Source organism: Sarcophilus harrisii, chromosome 3, assembly GCF_902635505.1.
Source record: "Sarcophilus harrisii chromosome 3, mSarHar1.11, whole genome shotgun sequence".
Lineage (NCBI taxonomy): Eukaryota > Metazoa > Chordata > Mammalia > Dasyuromorphia > Dasyuridae > Sarcophilus > Sarcophilus harrisii.
The window spans coordinates 508,420,290-508,433,085 of NC_045428.1; positions in this window are offsets into that span (position 1 = coordinate 508,420,290).

Sequence of the window (12,796 nt, forward strand, 5' to 3'; positions counted from 1 at the left end):
TGTTCTGATTTTTCTTGTGAAGCATGACAATTAGGGAAATATATATAGAAGAATTGCACATCTTTAACATATGCTGAATTACTTGTTGTCTAGAGGATGGATTATGGGAAAAAAGAGGAAAACGTTTTGAAACACAAGGTTAAGCAAAGTTGAATGTTGAAAATTATCAATGCATATGTTTTGAAAGTAAAAAGCTTTAATAATAATTAAAAAGAAGTCTATTAGTTCTAATTAATTTATTTGATTTTTGAAAGGCAGAGTATTGTAGAAAGTATTATGGAGTAGAAATCAGAGGCTCTTGAGTGAAATTCTGCTTCTAATGTTTTCTAGCTGTGTAACTAGATTGTCTCTAACTGAAACAATTAACCTCAACACTATTTCTTCAATTGTAAAATGAGTGTAATGTTACATGGGACATAGTCACATTAGGGAATTCATTCTGTGTAGAGTTGGAGATATCACTGGATGAAATTTAACATGCTATATAAATGGTGAGCTAATATTAATCAGGATCCCATTTTTATACTTTAAATATTGTTTTAATTGATTGGGGGATTAATAATGTTACAATGCCAAAGATATACATCATCTACTTAAACCTTATTTGGATGTTTTTTTCTGTGAATGTAGACTCATGGAGGTTCAAGCATTCAGTTCAGAACTCTGATAAATGCTACACCCAATTGGAAAGACTTCAGTTACTAACTGCAGTGGAAGATGTAAGACTTCAGAAACCTATTATATGTTAACTTTTGAGAAACTTGAAATTAGAAGACTGAATAGAAGAAAAGTATTACTGCTGAAATAATCAGATCTACTGCATCATCTTTTAATTGATACTATTTACAATTAATTGATTTTGTCCTATTGCTGTCTAAGACATAGAACTGAAATTCATCGAAATCCAGTTCTACTAATTATTGTCCTATTCTTGCCTCAAGGAAATATGCTGTCTTTGTGAGACGTGGACATTTTTGGTTAGTTTGTGGTAGATTCTCTTCACAAGTCCCACAGCTGTTATTCCCCCCAAATTTTCCATTTTTGTCAATTCACCTTTAATTACACATGCTCTTCTTGCAACATAAAAGAAAATGAATTCCCATTTAAGTGGTTAGCACACAGTTGGCACTTAATAATTGCTTATTAATGATTTGATGTAAAAGATGGTTTTCCTGAATGCCAGGCACTATCATATTATACTGAAGGGACTGCAAGGTTGAAAATTTCATTAAGATTGATTCTATAAAGCAGAGAATCATAAGGTTAAAAAGAATTTCAGGAATCATTTATTCTAACTCTTTCCTGTCCAAGAGCTCATCAAATCATTTCACTAATAAGTGACCATCCAGCTACAGAATAAAGTATTCTAGTGACAGTCTACCTCCTTCAAAGGCAGATCATTTCGTAATAGGATAATTGTAATTTTGAGGGATTTTTTGTTATTTATAAGACTTTTTCAGCCATTGTTTGGTTTAAAGTTCTTTGTAGCTAAGTAAAATTTTCCTACTCCCTTTGAAGTAAACAGAAATAAAAAAATTGAAAAAGCTGTCATATCCAGCCATACCACTTGCACCACCAAGTATTTTCTTCTGGTTAAACAACTCTGTTTCCATTGAACAGCCCTTATGTAGTATGAATTCTAGTCTTCGATAATCTTGGTCACTGTTTTCTGTAATCATTCCATTTTATTAGTTATTTCATTTTTTATTGAAGCTTCTTTATTTTCAAAACATATGCAAGGATAATTTTTCAACACTGACTCTTGAAAAATGTAATGTACCAATTTTCCTTCCCTTAAACCACTCCCTCAAGATGGCAAGCAATCTAATACATGTTTAACATGGTAAAAATATATGTAAATTCAATATAGGCATATATTTTTAAACATCTTGCTGCACAAGAAAAATCAGATCAAAAAGAAAAAAAAGAGAATGAAAATAAAATTCAAGGAAACAACAAAAAAAGAAGTGAGAATGCTGTGTTTTGATCCACATTCAGTTCCCACAGTCTTCTCTCCAGATTTAGATGGCTCTCACCATCACACTGGCCTGAATCTTCTCATTGCTGAGAACAACCAAGTCCATCAGAATTGATCATAGTATAATCTTGGTGTTGCCATGTACAATGATCCCCTGCTTCTGCTCATTTCACTTAACATCAGTTCATGTAAGTCTCTCTAGGCCTCTCTGAAATCATGCTGCTGATCATTTCTTACAGAACAATAATATTCCATAACATCCATGTACCACAACTTACTCAGATATTCTCCAGCTGATGGGCATCCACTCAGTTTCCACTTTTTTTGCCAATACAAAAAGGGCTGTCACAAATATTTTTGACCATGTGAGTCTCTTTCCCTCTGTTAAGATCTCTCTCAGATATAAATCCATTAGTGTTACTACTGGGCTTATATCCCAAAGAGATCTGAAAGAAAAGAAAGGGGCCTGTATGTGAAAGAATGTTTATGGCAGCCAGAAACTGGAAACTGAGTAGATGCCCATAAATTGGAGAATGCCTGAATACATTGTGGTATATGAATAATATGGAATATTATTGTTCGGTAAGAAATGACCAATAGGATGATTTCAGAAAGGCCTGGAGAGACCTACACAAACTGGTGCTGAGCAAAATGAGATCATTATATGATCAGGACCAGGAGATCATTATATACTTCAACAACAATACTATATGATCAATTCTGATGGACCTGGTCATCTTCAGCAATGAGATGAACCAAATCAATTCTAATGGAGCAGCAATGAACTGAACCAGCTACACCCAGTGAAAGAATTCTGGGAGATGACTAAGAACCATTACATTGAATTCCCAATCCCTATATTTTTGCCCGCGTGCATTTTTTATTTCCTTCACAAGCTAACTGTACAATATTTTGGAGTCCGATTCTTTTTTGTACAGCAAAATAATGGTTTGGACATGTATACCTATTTTGTATTTAATTTATACTCTAATATATTTAACATGTATTTGTCATCCTGCCATCTAGTGGTGGGGGTGGGAGGAAGGAGGGGAAAAATTGGAACAAAAGGTTTGGCAATTGTCAATGCTGTAAAATTGCCCATGCATATAACTTGTAAATAAAAAACTATTAAAATAAAAAAAATAAATAAAATATGATGGTTCTCTGGGAGCAGATTTCTTGCAAGGGGCTTCTGGAGGCAGCCTTAGTTTCAGTTCAGATCAATAATCACTCCAAATGCAGCCAGGGATTAAAGTCCAGTCCTTTTATTGTCTCTTCCAAAATAGCCCGGTTAGTTTTCTTAGAGGCCTATCTCCTTCCTTATTCCAAGAGCTTTGCAGCTTGTTCTTTGTCTCTTCCAGCTTCAGTTTCAGCTTCAGCTTCAGCCTCCAGCTCCCTCTGAATTTCCAGTTCTGAATCTCCCGACTGAATTCTGTCTCTATCATTATCCCGAACTGACTCCTCACTGAGGCTTGTCCTTTTATATGTTCTTTTAGAGGTGTAAACTCAAAGGTTGACTCCTCCTCTGAGAGTGGGATTATGGGTTCCTGACTTGTGAATCTCCCGGATTTGTGAACTCTAATGTGTGAGCTAATGTGTGAATTCTCAAAGGTGTAAACTGAAGTACATAAGCATTGTTTCTATCAATTCCAGTAAGTTAACACTTTGTAAGGATTCTACCAGGTTCTGACCGCCATCTTCCTCAAACAGTCAGTCTTCTTCCTTTACATCTCCTCCTTCTTTCTTATATCCCTTATAACCCTTACTACATCTGTTTTCCCTTCAGTTAGGCTCCCCCTTTTGTTCCCTTTTCCTCTCCCACTTTCCAATAAGGTGAGACAAGTTTCTCTGTAAAACCAAATATAACTAATATTTGGACTCTATCTAATGGACAAAGTTTTTAGATAAATTTTTCTCTAATTTGGACAAATAGGTCTAATATTTGGACTAATATTTTTCTCTTTGATCCAAACCTGATAACAGTAAGATTCACACACTGTTCACTCCCCTCCCTCACTTTACCTCCATTTTCCTTTTTTTCCCCAATACAATCCCCTTTCCACCTTTAGCTTCTTTTTTTATATTATCACAGTAAAATCAAATTATACCTGAACTCTTTAAGCATACCCATAATGGAGATACAGTTCACAAGGGTTCTTTCCTTTTTACCTTTGTATGTTTCTTTTCAGTTCTGATCTTTTCATCACAAAGAGATGAAATTCTCCTGTATCATTGAATGCCCATCTTCCCTTAAAGATAATGTTCAATTTAGCTGGATAGTTGATTCTTGACTGCAATACCAGTTCCTTTGACTTTTAGAATATCAGATTTCAGGCCTTTCAATCCTTTAAAGTGGAACCTGTTAGGTCCTAAGTTATCCTGATTCTGTCTCCTTGATATTTGAATTGTTCTTTTTGGCTGCTTGCAATATTTTTCCTTGGTCTGATAATTCTGGAATTTAGCTGCAATATTCCTTGAAGTTATCATTTTGAGGTCTCTTTCAGGAGGTGATCAGTAAATTCTTTCAATGGTTATTTTACTTTTGATTCTAGAGCATCAGGGCAGTTTTCCTTGATGATTTCCTGAAAGATAATGTCTAGGTTCTTTTTTTTTCATCATGTCTTTCAGGAAGTCCAGTATTCCTTAGATTTTTTTCTCCTAGATCTATTTTCCATATCAGTTGTTTTTCCAATGATGTATTTTACATTTTCTTCTATTTTGTCATTTCTTGGTTTTGTTTGAACTCATTCTTGATGTCTTGTTGAGTCATTCATTTCCATTTTTTCATTTCTAATTTTTAGTGAATTATTTTCTTCAGTTACCCTTTTTAGCTCCTTTTGTATACAGGCAATTGAATTTTTAAAAGAGTTGTTTTGTTCTAAGCATTTTTTCCATTTTACAAATTCTGTTTTACAAGGAGTTATTTTCTTTTTCCATTTTGTCAAATCTATTTTGTAAGAAATTATATATATATATATATATATATATATATATATATATTAATTTTACTAAATCTATTTTGTAAGGAGTTTTCTTCAGATAATTTCTGTTTTTTTTTTCTTTCCCAATCCTTCTTTCAAAGTTCTCATTTCTTTTCTTCTAATTCTCTTTTAAGATACTTTTTGAATTACTCTAAGATCGCCTTGTGAGATGGGGATCAATTTATATAACCCTTTGGAATTTAATATGATGATGGTCTGCTTTTAGAGTCCTCAGGGTTTAAAATCTGTTTTTCTGTTTCTCCATAAAAGCTATCTATGGTTAAAGTTCTTTTTGCTTTTTTTGCCTATTTTTTTTAAAGGTTGAGGTCTACTTTTAGGTCAATGGGAAGATTGTACGGCTGTGCCATATCAGTGCTGAGTAACTTCTAGTGCTGGATGGGCACGGTCAGGAACAGTGTGAGGGTTAGGGATCCATTATTAGCCTTTTGTATTTGTGTAGGTTCTTACAAATAATCTGCTGATCTACTGGCTTGCAACCAGGACAGAGTAGCCAACACTGTTGTAGATTCCTCCCCCTAGATTCCCAATATAGAGGATGCCATTCTACCCTAGGTATCTGTAAAGTTAGACTAGGATGCCTGCACTCAGCTGCCTGTGCTCTGCTGCCACTCTCCTTGTCTGATTGAAACAGACCTTTTTATTAAAGCTTTTTATTTTTTCAAAACATATGAGTGGACAGTTCTTTAACATTAGCCTTTGTAAAACCTTGTATTTTAATTTTCCCTCCCTTCCCCATGCCCTTCCCTGTTGGAATCTTTACAAAGTGTTAAGCCATTGGAGTTGATTTAATCTTAGAAAGAGTTATTTTGGGCTAGAACTTGAACTAGGTAATAAGTACAACTGATGGAAACAATGCTTGTGTTCACACCTTTAGAGAGCTCATAAGTAACTAAGTACTCAATGGAGTTCACACGTGTAGGGCTTAGTCTGAAATTCACACTTCCCTTGAAGTTCTTAGGGCCAGAGAGCATTCTGGGAGATAACCCAGAATCCCTGTCCCTCCAGAAGGTGGAGTTAACCTTCGGGAGATCACATAAATATAGGGAGCTTTTGAAGCTTGAACTTACTTCTTCTGGTGGAATGGACTGGAGGTACAGAGAGATTCATTGCATCTTTCAATTTGTTGCTGGCTTGGTGAAAAAAGCAGAGGCAGAAGCCAAGGACAAAACTGCAAGATCTCTTGGAGCCAGGCAGAGAGTTAGGCCTTAACTAAGTGGGCTAATTTGGAAGGAGAAATAAACGTTTGCATTTTTACCAGCTGGCTGCGATTTTGGAGTAATTATTTATTTCAACTGAGACTAAGGCTGCCTCCAGGAAAACCTTCACACTCCCCTAGATGGCAAATAGTCCTATATGTGTTAAACATGGTAGAAATATATGAAACAGAGCTTTTCTAAAGATCTTCCAAATTATCTTCTGCTGGAAATTTGTTACACTCCAAATATTTGGGGGTTCTGTCACTCCAAAACCAGTTCAGAGGTTTGATTTGCTGTGTACATCAGGAGAGCTCAGAAAATGACATGTCTCCTCTCCACTATCTTGGCTCCTTCCCACATCATTTCTTTATAATATTTTACTGGTAGTATTCCCTTACTACCAATGGTTCCTTGTGAAATAGTTTGGGTAATCATAACTCCTTATTCATGAAAATATCATTAGATCTACTGAGTTTTCTATCAATAGATTTCTGACTTTATTAACCAAATAGCAAAGCAGTAACTAAGACAGAACTTCAAATCAGCAACAGAAAATATATTGAAAACATTTTTCTCATCAAAAAGCTTTACAATGTTAGTCAATATAACTCTACAAATTTCATTTCAGAAAATAATGTTATCATGACATGTATTGTGAAATGAGAATGGATTGCATCATGGGTAAAATCATTGCTCATGGCAATCATATAAGCCTCATTACTTCTTGCCTGACTCTCAAAGTTCCCTACAGAGTGATCAAGAATTCAGTTTGCTAAGATTGCCTTACTTTAGCTCTTCACCTAGCTACTGGTGACATCTGCTGAAGCTATTGCCTATTATTGTGGAATTTTCTTCTTTAGGTTTAAGTAAGAAAGCTGGTGCACTATGTGTGTTTATATGTATTTGTATGTGTCTGTATATGAGTGATTCTTCTCTGTTACCATCATGTGGGAGGAGGTGGGACATATCAAGAATCAGTAATTTTTAGTTTCAGTTAAAAGACCTTATAATAGCTAGAAGATTGACAAGAATGTTACTCAAGCAGGTTCTTGATACTCCTCCCCATGGAAAGTGACCTATATCTAAATCTAAGATGAATAGTTTTGTTTTGTTTTATTTTGTTTTTAATTCCATCATGTTACTTGGAAGCTTGTGTCTGTCATGCATTTATTTTGAGACTTTGATATTCTTAACATTGGGACCTAGCAAGAGTAGAGGGGAGAATTTATTTGTCATATTTGCGCTACATGATTGGCCTCCTAGCAAAGAAAAATGCCCTATTTAAAATTAACTATTATATCTCAAACTGAACATAATACTGCTAATGAAGTTAGGTAATTGTGTAATAAATTGAGGCAATAACCTCCTTTAACAAGTCAGAATTTCTTATTTATTACCAGGTATGATAGTATCAATCATTTTGGCTAGCTTTATATAAGTTTGTTGTTGTTGTTGTTGAGACAATTGGGATTAAGTGATTTGCCCAGGGTCACATAGCTAGGAGTGTCTGAGACCACATTTGAACTCAGGTTCTCCTGATTTCAGGGCTAGTGCTCCATCCACTCCTCCACCTAGCTGCCCCCACAATAGGTTTTTAAGTCACTAAAATAACCATAACCCTTTTTTCTTTTAATTTTTATTTTCCTTAGTTACAGGTTTAAAAAAACACTTTTTTGATTTGTACATGTACACTTTTTTTTCTTACATACTTCCTTATAAATAATGTTGGGAGAAAAAAATAAGAACAAAAAGGAAAAACCATAAGAGAAAAAAAAAACCATAAGACAAAAAAATGAACATAGTATATTTTGATTTCATTCAATCTCCATAGTTCTCTTTCTGGATGCAGATGGTATTTTCTATCCAAAGTTTATTGGAACTGCCTTAGATCACTGAAGCACTGAGAAGAAAGACTTTTTTTCTTAATTGATCATCGCACAATCTTGCTGTTACTGAAAACAATATATTCCTGGCTTTGCCTGTTTTGTTCAGCATCAGTTCATGTAAATCTTTACAGATCTTTCTAAAATCAGCTTGTTTATCTTTTTTATAGAACAATAGCATTTCATTACCTTCATATAAAATAACTTCTTCAGACATTCTCCAAAAGATAGGCACCTATTCATTTTCCAATTATTTGCCATCAGAAAAATATTTGCTATAATTTTTGCATACATAAGTCCTTTTCTCTCTTTTAGGATTTATTTACAGATACAGATAAAGATACGGACCTAGGAGAGACATTTCTGGATCAAAGGGTATGCACAATTTGATAACTCTTTGGACATAATTTCAAATTGTTCTCTGGAGTGGTTGGATCAGTTTACAACTCTACCAACAATGCATTAGTGTCCCAGTTTTCCCACATCCTCTCCAACATCTATCATTATTGTTTCCTGTCATTTTAGCCAATCTAATAGAAGTGAAGAGTTATCTCAGAGCTGTTTCAATTTACATTTTTTCTAATCAATAGTGATTTAGAGAATTTTTCATATGCTTATAGATGGCTTTAATTGTTTCATCTGAAAATTGTATATTCATATTCTTTGACCATTGATCAATTGGGAAATGACGTGTATTCTTATAAATGTGAAATAATCCCTTATACATTACAGAAATGCAGCCTTCACTGGGTATAAAATTTATTTTCTCAATTTTGTGCATCTCTTCTAATCTTGTTTTTTTGTTGATATTGTTTGGGTAAAACCTTTTTAATTTAATGTAATCAAAGTTATCCATTTTTCATTTCATAATGTTCTCTAGTTCTTTGGCCATAAATTTCTCCTTTTTCCAAAGATCTGATAGGTAAACTATCCCTTACTCTAATAATTTACTTATGGTATAACCTTTTATGCCCAAATCATGTATCTGTTTTGACTTTATTTTGGTATGGAGTGTGAGATATAGGTCTTTGTCAAGTTTATGACGTACTATTTGTCAGTTTTCCAGCAGTTTTCATAAAATTGTGAGAATTTATTCCAAAAACTAGAATGTGGAGGTTTGTCAAATACTAGAGTACTAGTCATTGATTATTGTGTTATGTGTATCTACTCTATTCCACTGATACATCATTCTATTTCTTAGCCAGTATGCATGTTTTTGATAACTGCTGCTTTATAATAATTTCGGGTCTAGACCACAATCCTGTGTATCTTTTTCCCCTTTAATTCCCTTGATATCCTCTAAGTTTTGTTTTTCCAGATGAATTTTGTGATTATTTTTTCTTCTATAAAATAATTTTTGGCAGTTTGATTGGTATGGCGCTGAACAAATAGAGCAATATAGAATTGTCATTTTTATTATATTAGCTCAGTCTACCCATGAGCAATTGATATTTTTCCAGTTGTTTAGATCTGATTTCATATATGTGAAAAGTGCTTGGTAATTGTGTTCATACAGTTCTTGTGTAAACATAATCTTTTTCACGGAAATTTTTTCTAATCATAGCAACCCTATAATAAGCATGAATTTTTGGATTATATACATAAGCACTCCATCTCTATGGATTCAATACTCATTCTAATCTGTTGAAATCTTTTAGTATACTTGTTTAGTCATGCAACTTTCCCCTCCAGTTTTATGTCATAGCAAATTATGGTATGCAAATGTGTAAATTCACTGGGCCACGCTATCAAATTCAAGCTGTATCAGTTGTTATTGTTGTTGTTTTAATATAAGCAGGGAAATCTTTGGAAAGTCTTTATAATACTCAGTGTATCTCTCCTTCAACACTTTACCCAATGAACTTCACACATTATGAGGTAGAGAAATTTATCATATTGAAGAATTTATATAAACTGTCTCAGTCATGAAACTTATATAAACTGCATCAAGGTAGTACAATTAAGCAAATATTTATTAGACCCTTCTTAGGGACAAGTTAATATTAGAGGCTCAGTGCAGCCCAATTGGAGAACCAAAGATTTTGTTTCACTCCCAGTTTTTTCAGTTTTAGATCTGTCATCTATTGCAAAGCTGAAAAGAATGCCAATACTAAGAAAAATCACAGATCTTTGGAAGTATGAAGCATTTGAAATATTTATTTTTCTTCACTATGACCTTAAGAAAAGAAGAAAAATCTCATGAATAGCGAGGAAGAGAGAGGGGGCATAAGTGAGGTCTTGTGAAATATATAGGATCTGACAGCTCTTATTGCTGTGATTTCATTTCCAATATTGTGAGGGCAGGGAAATTGCCTTTGTAAATAAGGCTTCTGACAAATTTTATGTATATTGATATAATTGGTCCTCTTGAAGGAATAAAAAATCCTCCCATTCAGTTCATGTGTTTTGATTTCACCAGGAGTGTTTGTGCTTGCCTCCTAAAGTTGTTGCTATATCACACTGGGCAGGCCTTTTCAAAGACTGAAAGGTGTTAGTTTAAAGTTAAATGTAAAACCATGAAAACTTCATGACTTTTAAAAGGCAAAAAAGGGAAAATATAAACAGCCACAAAAAAAAACAACTCTATATTCCTTTCAAAGAGTTGTAGATTATTTATTTCTTCTAGGTTGGCTGCTTGAAAAAAAAATAAAAGGCTTGCCAAAGGCCTAGAGTAAACCCTATTTCCTGGGGTCTCAACCACTCACAGAATGACCCAAAGACTAAGATGTTAGATATAAGACTTGATGACGAACTATCATTTTCTATTTTCAAATAATGCTAACATTTTAGCAAAAAAGTGTAAATATTATTAATGCTACTTTTTAAAGAAGGAAGCAGATTCAGAGAGAGCAAATGATTTACTCAAGGTCATAAAAGTATTAAAATATTTAAGTTGGGACTTAAAAACCCTGTTCTCCAGTCTCAATACTCTTTTCCACATGACACTGCCTCTTAAGATTTGTGAGATCATATAAATCCATGGTCCAGTCTAAGATCAAAAAGAATAAGTACTAAGCAAGACAGTAATGAAAGCCAACAGTTTATAAAGTAACAGATCCAGGAGGTAAAGTAGGAAAATATAATTTGAGGTTGGGATATATGGCTTTAAAAATTTCTGTAAGTTTATGTGAGTTAGGTGTATTGAGAAGGGGAGTTAAAGAAGGAGGGTATAAAGAAGAACATAGAAGGAAAATGATGGGTATTTGACTAATAATTGGCTATAGACATACACTATACTCATATATATATATATATATATATATATATATGTGAATGTAATGATGAATACAAAAAGAATGCATATTTGATGAAATAAAAGACTTTCTGGTATTTGTAACAAAAAAGACCAAAACTCAATGGAAAATTCAATATAAAATATCTTTTTTTTATTATTTAATAGCCTTTTATTTACAGGATATATACATGGGTAACTTTACAGCATTAACAATTGCCAAACCTCTTGTTCCAATTTTTCACCTCTTACCCCCCCATCCCCTCCCCTACATGGCAGGATGACTAGTAGATGTTAAATATATTAAAATATAAATTAGATACACAATAAGTATACATGACCAAAACGTTATTTTGCTGTACAAAAAGAATCAGACTCTGAAATATTGTACAATTAGCTTGTGAAGGAAATCAAAAATGCAGGTGTGCATAAATATAGATTGGGAATTCAATGTAATGGTTTTTAGTCATCTCCCAGAGTTCTTTTTCTGGGCATAGCTAGTTCAGTTCATTACTGCTCCATTAGAAATGATTTGGTTGATCTCGTTGCTGAGGATGGCCTGATCCATCAGAACTGGTCATCATATATATTGTTTTGAAGTATATAATGATCTCCTGGTCCTCCATTTCACTCGCATCAGTTCGTTAAGTCTCTCCAGGCCTTTCAAATTATCCTGTTGGTCATTTCTTCAGAAAAGTAATATTCATAATTTCATATACCACAATTTTTCAGCCATTCTCCAATGATGGACATCCATTCAGTTTCGTTTTTAGCCACTACGAAAGGACTGCCCAAAAGTGCACATGGTCCCTTTTCCCTTCTTTATAATTCGGGATATAATCCAGTAGTAAGCTCTGGAAAAGGGTTCAAGTTTATTTTTGGATAGTTCCAAATACTCTAAAATTTGGACGTTACAACTCCACCAAAATGATCAATGTCCCAGTTTTCCCCATCACCTCAAAAATATTATTTTTTCCTGTCATCTTAAATCACGGTGTGTAGTGGTATCTTAGGTTGTCTTAATTTGATTTCTATTAATAATGACTTGGAGCATCTTTTTCTTGATAGAAATAGTTTTAATTTCTTCATCTAAATTGTTTTCATATTTTGACCATTTTTCCTTGGAAATGGCGATTTTTATAAATTAGAGTTAATTTCTATATATTTTGGAGAGGGTTTTTATCAGAACCTTTGATTAAAAAATTTTTCCCAGTTTTGCTTCCCTTCTAATCTTTGCCCATTAGTTTTGTTTTTAAAAAATTTTCTTTTTAACAAATTTTTTTTTGAATTTGTAATCCTAGTTCTTTTGGTATAAAGACCTTCCCGGCTGAGGGAAATTTGGTTCCTTTTTATTAATAATTTCATTTTTATTAGGTTGAACCCTTTGATTATCTTGGTTGGCGTTAAGTATGGATGAATGCCTAGTTTCTGCCATATTAGTTTCATTTTCCCAAATTTTATTAAACAGTAAGTTCTTATACCAAAGCTGGGGATTTTGGGTTTGT